We start from the raw sequence: 10,361 nt of genomic DNA on the forward strand, positions 1-10,361 counted from the left end.
GGCAGTGACTGGGAAACAGAGACACAGGGAGAGCAGCTGCTGAGCCTGGCCCACCTATCCAGGCTCCGCCCCAGTTGCACCTGAGCGTGATCCACACAGGTGCAGAATGGCCAACCAATCTCTTTTTTTGCAGTTATTCACTTCTTTGCGAACAAAACTGAAACAGTAATTTATCAAATAGGAAAAATTGCAATATTACAAGAATACAGTGTGAAGACGTTTTTTAATCTGGTCCTGTCTAAGCACAGCTGCTTTCACATTGTATGTTATCCAAGCTTCACTCTTGATTTGGAGACCATAATTTGTAATCTGGAAGTGTTCACTGTCTGTGTCCTACATATTTTTGTACAATATCCCCAATTTCTCATACTATTGTGTAGGCCTTTAATATTCTTTTTAAATACCAAAGGAAGACTGTGGAGATTTTCCATGGGGAATGCCTCTTTTGTAAATTCCAGGGAAATAAATGGGAGCAGCCAAGAGGACAGCCATTCACTTGGGCAGAGCCAGCTCCCAGTTCTAAAAAGCCTGGTGTTTTTAACATGCTATTGTGAACCGCCCAGAGAGCTTCAGGTGTGGGGTGGTACAGAAATTAAATAATTGAAGAAATTCCACCTATTGATTCAGAAGGATCCCCCAGAGCGGCTTCAAAGTCAAAGAACAGATAATTACACTGAGACTGCATCTAGTCTCTCCAACGCACACCAAGGGCGCGCCTCAGGCTCCGGCTGTGGGCTCCCCACAGGCATCCAGCCGTGTGAGCGGCCCCGTGCGGACGTTTGCCACTGCGTTCTCCCCCACCGCAGAGGGGAGGGCAGGGCACAGGCGGCCACGGAGACCAAAATGACGGGCAAAAGATTCCTCATAGGGACACTTGGGGAGAGACGGCGGAGGCAGGCAGGGTGCAAGTGTTCTGCCCGTGGAAGGGCTCAGCATCTCTAGCATGTGGCATCTCCAGGTAGGTGTGAGAAGGGCCCCTGTCTACGCCCCCCGGAAGCCACTGCTGGTTGTCCGTGCCGGACAAAAGGGGCCCTGTGCCCTGGCTTGGCAGGAGGCAGCTTCCCGGGTACTGAAGAACAGACCTTTCCCCACATATACGCACATGCACACACTTACGCGCGCACACACATATGTACACACCACTCTTCTCAGCAATTGGGTTTAGGAAAAACTTACAGAAATTGCTGGCCATCAGAGTCTACCTGAGGTCTTACAAGGGTCCCAGTCATTTGCCTGCAGTTTCTTGGCTCTCTTCGGCTTGCACTCCCTCAGGCAACTTTCTCCTTGAAGTCTCACTTGCCCCAGAAAGGAGAGGATCTTGTGCATGCACCGATCCCGTAGGCGCATAATGCTGAACTCGCTAGCGTCTTGTGCGCAGGAGGGCCCCCCACACAGCAGGCCTTGCACTCCCACTTGGCTATTCCGGGGTCCCCTTCCTGCCCTCTCAAAGACTTTGGTGAGCAGCAACATGAGCCAGGCCTTCGCTTCTGCTCCTTCTCCTTCTCCTTCCCCTTCCCCTCCTGCTTCTCCGGAAGGCGGAGAGAGAGTTGCGGGTAGTGGGGGAGGCTGGTGGGCCCCTTCAAGAACCAGCCATGTCTGAGTCTTGCCTGGAATCCAGGGCTGGAGACCTCTCCGAGGAATTAGAATATGTCAAGCACTAGATTGGATTAGAGGCCAGTCAGGGTACCGGGTCATCAAATTAAAGCAGACACTAATGAAGCAGCAGCAGAAAAGGACCGGGCTAGACAGACTGCAAGATGTTGCTTCAGGAGGAAATGCCTCCCCACCCCAAGACCAGCGGCAAAAGGTGCAACATAAAACAATATATGTTTATGCTAAAAAAAGGATGGGTTTGAGAACCCTAATTTGAAACTTGATGGTCTTACAAGCTAGAATGGAAATTTATGCTTAATTAAAAGGTTACATATCCTACATGGAAACATATAGGACATTCACACAGTGTGCGTAGGTATGTGTTCTGTTTTTGTTTTGGTAGAAAGTGGCAGGCACAGCAGAGAAATGGAAACAAAACAGTCTTATGAAGGAAGGAGCGGTAAGAGGCAGCCTGTCTGAATTAACTGTTTTGTATAGGACAACTGCTATATTAGAGTTTATTTGCCTTTCTTGACCAATCTTTGGATCTCCAGACTTAGCAGGGCAACCTGAGGGAAATGATGCTTCTCCTGCAGCTGGAGAAGAAGAGGAAAGTATCTGCCATTCCTTTACGTACATGCGAAAAAGGCGAGCTGGTCCAAAACATTTTGCAGTCCACCAGATGGCAACTGCACACCTCCTGTTAATTAACACAGAATCTGTTCAGTAGGAGAGCTCTTCTGCACTTGCCCAGGGAAATAAACAGGAGCTGCTCAAGAAAGAGTTTCTGATGGAAACCAGGCAGGTGGCCTGCTGTGGTATTTTGCATTTACTGCAGGTCCGGCCAGTCTAGAAGTTTGGCGAACTCCGGGGTCCCCCTGCCTGCCTCAAGGGAGCCCCAAGACTCAGAGGCTCACACAGAGCTGGGCTGCTCAGTGGCTGGAGTTTTGCTGTCCGGCTAGAAGGCTTCCACTGTTAGCTGCAGGGCTACTCACTGGTAGTCTGACTCAGTATAAAGCAACTTTATATATTCATAGGCACACCCAACTATTTGTTCATGGGGCTATTACTGCAACAGGCAGGGCCACCCCACTCCCTTTCTCCCTGGGGATATGCTTCAGTGGCTGATGGCTTGGAATTATATAATATGAATTGTCAGAGTATGTTTTTAAACATATCCTTCTTCCTTCCTCAAAGATGTTGACAGCAATCTCTGATGGTTTTTTCTAGCATTTACTCCTTTTTACAGTATGCCCCAGAAGGAAATGTAAGAAGTGTTCCCTGCTTTGTGTATTAGTAATATACACAAATGCATTTCAAGCAAAGCTTACCTCTCTTTCCCAGGGCCTAAGCAGCACCAGCAGCAGAATGAAGACTGTTGCCCAACTGAACCATCAGAGTGGCTCCTGCGCTTCTGGATCAGTTACAGATCTGTGGGGCAACTGCCGGAGTTTCTATGGCAAATTCTATCCAGGACGGTAACCTAATAGGGCACTCATTAGCAGGCCAATCTTACCGGGGAAAGGACTGCATGGCACTAGAGGCAAATGAAGGGGACAGACAGCAGTGTTGTAGTGACACAAGCAACTGGAAAACTCTGTTTTAAGCAGCTTACAGATGGCGGGGTGGGGGGATGCCAAATCCAGTGGTGAAATTGGGTTATTTGCAAATAGAGGGAGAAGTGCCCGCTACAGATTTGGCCTTCCCTGACTTGGACCCCACCACTATGGCTGGAAGGAAATATAAACACAGTGCCCAAAGATTGCCCTTGGTGGAAGCCTGCCCTGTCTTTTGCATTATTGGAGAACTGTCAGCAGGAACGAGGAGCAGCACAGAGACAAGGGCTGTTATATTGAACAGCTGTAGCCCAAGTTCCCTGGCCCTGGATGTAGCATAGATCTCTGTGACAAAGTGACAGAGGAGTTCCCCTAATGGCTCCTCTTGTCCTCTCTCCTGAGCCTCCTCCCTGGATGGGGAGGGCACTGCGTGACTGGGATGAGGCTGCAGCAACTCAGGTTTCCCGTAGAGGAACAGTGTTATCATTGTTCTGATAGAGCAATTCAGTTCCTGGGAAGCTCACCCTGTCAGTAAAACCATTCCAAAAGTTCCAAAACATGCATTCACAGGTTTTTATTAGGCCAAATAGTTTCTTTTAAAGGTGCAAACCTCATCATTAGGAAAGATTTCCCAAAAGGCACTTCCCTACCCTTGGACTCTGAACATGCAGACACAGCAGCTTCCCCATCAAGCAGCTTCCCCATCAGCTTCCACAGCAGCTTCCCCGAGGGACGGACGGCGCCATTGCGGGACCGGGAGCCAGGATGCTGCGGGCCCTGCTCCTGCCCGCCCCCTGCATGGGTGAGAGTGCGCTGGTCCAGGGTGGGGCGCGGGGGTGGGGCTGCGGCCTTAAACTCGCCCGCAGCAACCGGGGCCGGTGGCCTCGGGCTGGCAGCCGAAGGGCATCGGCCTAAGGACGGTGATGCCGTTTGGGACCATTCGGGGCTGTGTGGGGGCTGGTCTGGTCAGGGTCTCTGTAGTTGGCTGGCAGGTGGGGCTGGTTATATTGGGCTGCGGGGATTGTAGGGGTGTTTTCAAGTGTTTTTAGTTTGTTTTAATGGATTCATCTCCGGCTTTGAGTATGGGGTTGCCTGGGGAGCATGTGGGCGCCGCCATTGGGGTGGTTACAGGCAATGGACATTATGGCATTGGGGGTTTAACGAGTCCGCGTAGAAGGAGGAGGGACAGATGGTTAACACCTGTTCCTCTTTCTGGTTATTCTCCCAGCCGGAGGATTTCAGGTAGACTTGTCAACCGCCCCCCGGGCCTGTCGGTGCTGTTGCTTAATGCCAGGTCTGTTCAAAATAAATCACCACTCATCCACGAGGGGGACGACCTGGCTTGCATTACAGAGACCTGGGTGGGAGAGGGAGGGGATGTCTCGCTCAACTGTGCCCACCCGGGTACCTAGTCCAGCACCGACCACGCCTGGAGGGGGGGGTCACTTTGGTTTCCCGAGCCTCCATTTCCCTCACGGGGCTTCCTGTTCTCTCGAGGCCGGGGCTGGAGTGCTTCTACTTGGTGTAGGGCAACCAAGACAGATTAGGGATTCTGTTGATGTACCGTGCACCCTTCTGCCCAACAGACTCCCTGCCTGAGCTGACGGAGATCGTCTTGAACTTGGTGTTGAAGATTCCCAGGATGCTGGTCCTGGGGGACTTCAATCTCCATGCCGAGACTGTTCTGTCCGGGGCGGCCCAGGACTTCATGGCCTCCATGATGGCCATGGGGCTGTCTCAACATGTCACTGGCCAGACCCATGAACGTGGACACACGCTGGACCTGGTTTTCTCGACAGGACAGGAAGAGGGGGATTTGAGGGTGAGGAACTTGTGTCTGACACCCTTGTCATGGTCAGATCACTTCCTCGTGAGGTTTTAACTTGAAAGCGACCTTTCTCTCTTTAAGGATGCGGACCCAATTGTGTGGGTCCGCCCCCGGAGCCGGATGGATCCGGATGGATTCCTGAAGGCTCTGGGGGAATTCCCAGTTGATAAGGCTCGTGCTCCTGTTGATGCCTTGGTCGAACTGTGGAATGGGGAAATTACCAGGGCTATTGACACAGTCACTCCCAAGCATCCTCTCCCACCCAGCAGAGCCCGTTCATCCCCCTGGTATAAACCTGAACTATGGGCAATGAAGCGGGTTGGGAGACGTCTAGAGTGTAGGTGGAGGAAATCATGGGATGAATCTGACTGAACACACTTAAGAGTCCATTATCGGGCCTATGCTGTGGCAGTGAGGGCAGTGAAGAAGAATTCTTCTCCACTTCCATTGCCTCCTCACAATGCCATCCGGCGGAGCTCTTTCGGGTGGTACAGGGGCTGGTTCACCCAGGCCCCAAAAAAGACCTCGTGCCACCCTCGACAGCCCTCTGTGATGACTTTGCCAAGCATCTCAGGGAGAAAATTGCTCAGATTCGTCACGAGTTGGACTCCACTAGTGACTCAAGCCTTCAGAGGAGGTGCCAATGTTGCCGTCTGGTCCAAAATTGATGCATGAGTTTCAGTTGTTGCAGTCTGATGATCTGCACAAAGTGCTTGGACAAGTACGTCCCACCACCTGCTTACTGGACCCTTGCCCATCTTGGCTACTTAACAAAGCCAAGCACAGGATAGGGGCCTGGATCCTGGAGGTTGTCAGTGCCTAAGGGACAGCCAGGTACCTGCCCCTTTAAAGGAGGTGGCAGTCCGGCCAGTCCTAAAGAAGGCATCCCTGGATCCAGAGATGGCCGCCAATTATAGACCGGTGGCCAATATCCCGTTCTTGGGCAAGGTGTTAGAGCGGGTGGTGGCGGGACAAGTCCAAGCATTCTTGGATGAAACTGATTATCTGGACCCATTTCAGTCCGGCTTCAGACCCGGGTATGGTACTGAATCTGCCTTGGTCGCCCTGTATGATGACCTGTGCAGGGAGAGAGACAGGGGAAGTGCGTCCCTGTTGGTTCTCCTGGACCTCTCAGCGGCTTTCGATACCGACCATGGTATCCTTCTGGATAGGCTAGCGGGATTGGGAGTTGGAGGCACTGCTCTGCGGTGGTTCCGCTCCTATTTCAATGGCCAATTCCAGAAGGTGGTGCTGGGGGACTATGGCTCTGCGCCATGGCAACTATGCCACGGAGTACTGCAGGGATCCATTTTGTCCCCCTTGCTATTCGATAGCTACATGAAACTGCTGGGAGAGGTCATCCGGAGGAGTGGGCTGTGGAATCATCAGTACACTGATGATACCCAGCTCTACCTCTCGTTTTCAACCAATCCAGGTGAGGCAGTGGCTGTACTGAACTGGTATCTGGCCGAGGTAATGGGCTGGATGAAGGCCAATAAACTGAAGCTCAATCCAGACAAGATGGAGGTCCTGTTGGTGGGTGGTTCGGGCTTCGGGGTAGGGGACCTGGACCTTGTCCTGAATGGGGCTGCACTCCCTCTTAGGGACAAGGTTCACAGCTTGGGAGTGCTCCTTGACCCAGAGCTGTCATTAGAAGCTCAAGTGACAGCGGTGGTGAGGAGTGCTTTCCTTCAGCTTCGGCTGATCCATCAGCTGCGTCCCTACCTGGAGAACAATTGCCTGGCGACAGTGACACATGCACTGGTAACTTCCCGATTAGACTTCTGCAACGTGCTCTACGTGGGGCTGCCCTTGAAGACGGTCCGGATACTTCAATTGGTGCAAAACAGAGCTGCCAGGTTGCTGACGGGGACTGGGCATTGTTCTCATATAACCCCAGTCCTCTGTCAGCTCCACTGGCTTCCCATTGAAGCCCAGGCTCAATTCAAGGTGTTGGTTATGACCTATAAAGCCCTAAACGGCTTGGGACCTGGATATCTAAAGGAACGCTTGCATCCATATATGCCCTCCCACCCCTTGAGATTGGCAGCAGAGGCCCTTCTCCGGGAACCCTCCGTGAAAAGATATTAGGAAGGTGAGTACCCGGAGGAGGGCCTTCTCTGCAGTGGTGCCCCACCTATGGAATGCGCTCCCCAGAGAGGTCCGCCTGGCGCTGTTGTTATTTGTTTTTCAGTGCCAGGCCAAGACCTTTTTATTTAAAAGTTATTTTAATTGTTAATTTATTGATTGCATTTATTGGGTTTTTATATATGTGCTGAGATGTTTCCAGATTTTTAAGGCTAATTATATAATTGTTTATGTTGTAAGCCACCCTGAGGCTTTTTGTGAATGGGGCTGCATAGAAATTGTTTAAACAAATAAATAAGTTGGGTGGGCACATGCTTCCCCCTTCAACAGGCTGTTTGTGACGTGTTGCCTGACAAAGAGATCTGGAGATCCTGAAAGCTTGCATATTTTTGGTGAAATGTTGGTTGGTCTAATAACAAAGTATTGTGCTAACAAGGATCCAAGCAAGCATTCTTTCTGCAATGCTGACTTTCTGCAATTCTGGAGGAAGCCTGTATCTGCCCCTAGATTTCAGTCTTATGGACCTGATCCACCTGTGACTGAGTGCATTAGCTTTTGTATTTTCTTGTGCAGTGATAAGCTGCCCAATGGGTTCTTCCATGGATCAATGAGGAAAAACCACCCATAGATCATTTACAGCCCCCTCCCTACCCTCAAGCAGAATAAGCAGGGTCCAGAGCATCATTCAAAGTGCTCCTCTCTGCCTGGCCATGCATTTTAACTCTCCTTGATCACTGGACAGGAAGTGTGGCATGAGGTTGGGGGAGGGTGTGTTTGGAAATACACAACGCTAAAGCATCCTCAGGTATGTAAAAGTATTTGGAAAGTTCTTTGCCTTTTGGCCAAAAGCCTGTGTCTTCCTTCAGCCAAGAGGATGGGTACAAGTCTCACCTGGGCATGAGACTCTAAACATCTCAGTCCAAATGTTATTTTTAAACCTTTTCCACACCTTTAAAACTAGTGTGTGATCTTCTGCACAGCTGTAATGTGTGAAGAGCACTGACGTGATCTCCAGGTTGCTGCCAAATTACCCCAGTCTTGAAAATAAGTCCTCTTGACAGGCAACTCTTATGCCAGCCTTCCTCTAAGGTGCTCGAGGTAGTAGGCGCCTCCCCTCGATTCCTCCCAACATCCCTGTGACTGGCTGGCTAGGCAGCGCGTGCGAGGCTCCGCGGGCCAGGTCGCCCAGTGAACTCTGCTGCCAAGCGGGAAACTGAACTAAGTACCCAGTGTGGTTGGGCGCCCTCCAGCTCTGCTGGACTACATCTCCCAGCATCCTCCAAACAGTCTTGCTGGAGATGCTGGGATATACTGTTGTTGTTGTTAGTCGCGAAGTCGTGTCCGACCCATCACGACCCCATGGACAACATCCCTCCAGGCCTTCCTGTCCTCCACCATCCCCCAGAGTCCACTCAAGTTCACACCAACTGCTTCCGTGACTCCATCCAGCCACCTCATCCTCTGCCGTCCCCTTCTTCTTTTGCCTTCCATTGTTCCCAGCATCAGGCTCTTCTCCAGGGACTCCTTCCTTCTCATTAGGTGGCCAAAGTATTTGAGCTTCATCTTCAGGATCTGGCCTTCTAAAGAGCAGTCAGGGTGATCTCCTCTAGGACTGACCGGTTTGATCGCCTTGCAGTCCAAGGGACTTGCAGGAGTCTCCTCCAGCACCACAATTCAAAGGCCTCAATCCTTTTGCGCTCAGTCTTCCTTATGGTCCAGCTTTCACAGCCATACATTGCAACTGGGAAAACCATAGCTTTGACTATACGCACTTTTGTTGGCAGGGGGATGTCTCTGCTTTTTAGTATGCTGTCTAGATTTGCCATAGCTTTCCTCCCCAGGAGCAAGCATCTTTTAATTTCTTGGCTGCAGTCCCCGTCTGCGGTGATCTTGGAGCCCAGGAAAATAAAATCTGTCACTACCTCCATTTTTTCCCCATCTATTTGCCAGGAAGTGAGAGGACTGGATGCCATGATCTTAGTTTTCTTAATGTTGAGTTTCAAGCCAACTTTTGCACTCTCCTCCTTCACCCGCATCAAGAGGCTCTTTAGTTCCTCTTCACTTTCTGCCATGAGAGTGGTATCATCTGCATATCTGAGGTTGTTATTTCTCCCAGCAATCTTAATTCCAACTGGTGATTCATCTAGCCACGCCTTTCTCATGATGTGCTCTGCATATAAGTTAAATAGGCAGGGTGACAGTATACAGCCTTGCCGAACTCCTTTCTCAATTTTGAACCAATCAGTGGTTCCATGTCCAGTTCTCACTGTTGCTTCTTGACCCGCATATAGGTTTCTCAAGAGACAAATAAGATGGTCAGGTACTCCCATCTCTTTAAGAACTTGCCACAATTTGTTGTGATCCACACAATCAAAGGCTTTAGCATAGTCAATGAAGCAGATGTTTTTCTGGAACTCCCTAGCTTTCTCCATGATCCAGCATATGTTGGCAATTTGATCTCTAGTTCCTCTGCCTCTTCGAAATCCTGCCTGTGCTTCTGGTAGTTCTCGGTCCACATACTGCTGGAGCCTAGCTTGTAGGATTTTGAGCATCACTTTGCTAGCATGTGAAATGAGTGCAATGGTGCGGTAGTGTGAACTTTCTTTGGCATTGCCCTTCTTTGGGATTGGAATGTAAACTGACCTTTTCCAATCCTGTGGCCACTGTTGAGTTTTCCAAGTTTGCTGGCATATTGAGTGTAGCACTTTAACTGCATCGTCTTTTAGGATTTTGAATAGCTCAGCTGGAATACTGTCGCCTCCACTAGCTTTGTTGTTGCTCAGACTTCCTAAGACCCATTTGACTTCACATTCCAGGATGTCTGGCTCGAGGTCAGTGACCACCCCATCGTGGTTATCAGGGATGTTAAGCTCTTTCTTGTATAGTTCTTCTATGTAATCTTGCCACCTCTTCTTAATCTCTTCTGCCTCTGTTAGGTCCCTGCCATTTTGGTCCTTCATCATGCCCATCTTTGCATGAAATGTTCCCTTTATATCTCAAATTTTCTTGAAGAGATCTCTGGTCCTCTCTATTATTTTCTTCTATTTCTTTGCACTGTTAATTTAAGAAGGCATTCTTATCTCTTCTAGCTATTCTCTGGAATTCTGCATTCAATTGTTTGTATCTTTCTCTTTCTCCCTTGCCTTTCACTTGCCCTTCTTTCCTCAGCTATTTGTAAAGTTTCCTCAGACAGCCATTTTGCTTTCTTGCATTTCTTTTTCTTTGGGATGGTTTTAGTTGCGGCCTCTTGTACAATGTTGCGAACCTCCATCCATAGTTCTTCAGGCACTCTGTCT

This window comes from Varanus komodoensis, unplaced genomic scaffold, assembly GCF_004798865.1.
Source record: "Varanus komodoensis strain SLA01 unplaced genomic scaffold, ASM479886v1 scaffold73, whole genome shotgun sequence".
In the NCBI taxonomy this organism is placed as follows: domain Eukaryota; kingdom Metazoa; phylum Chordata; class Lepidosauria; order Squamata; family Varanidae; genus Varanus; species Varanus komodoensis.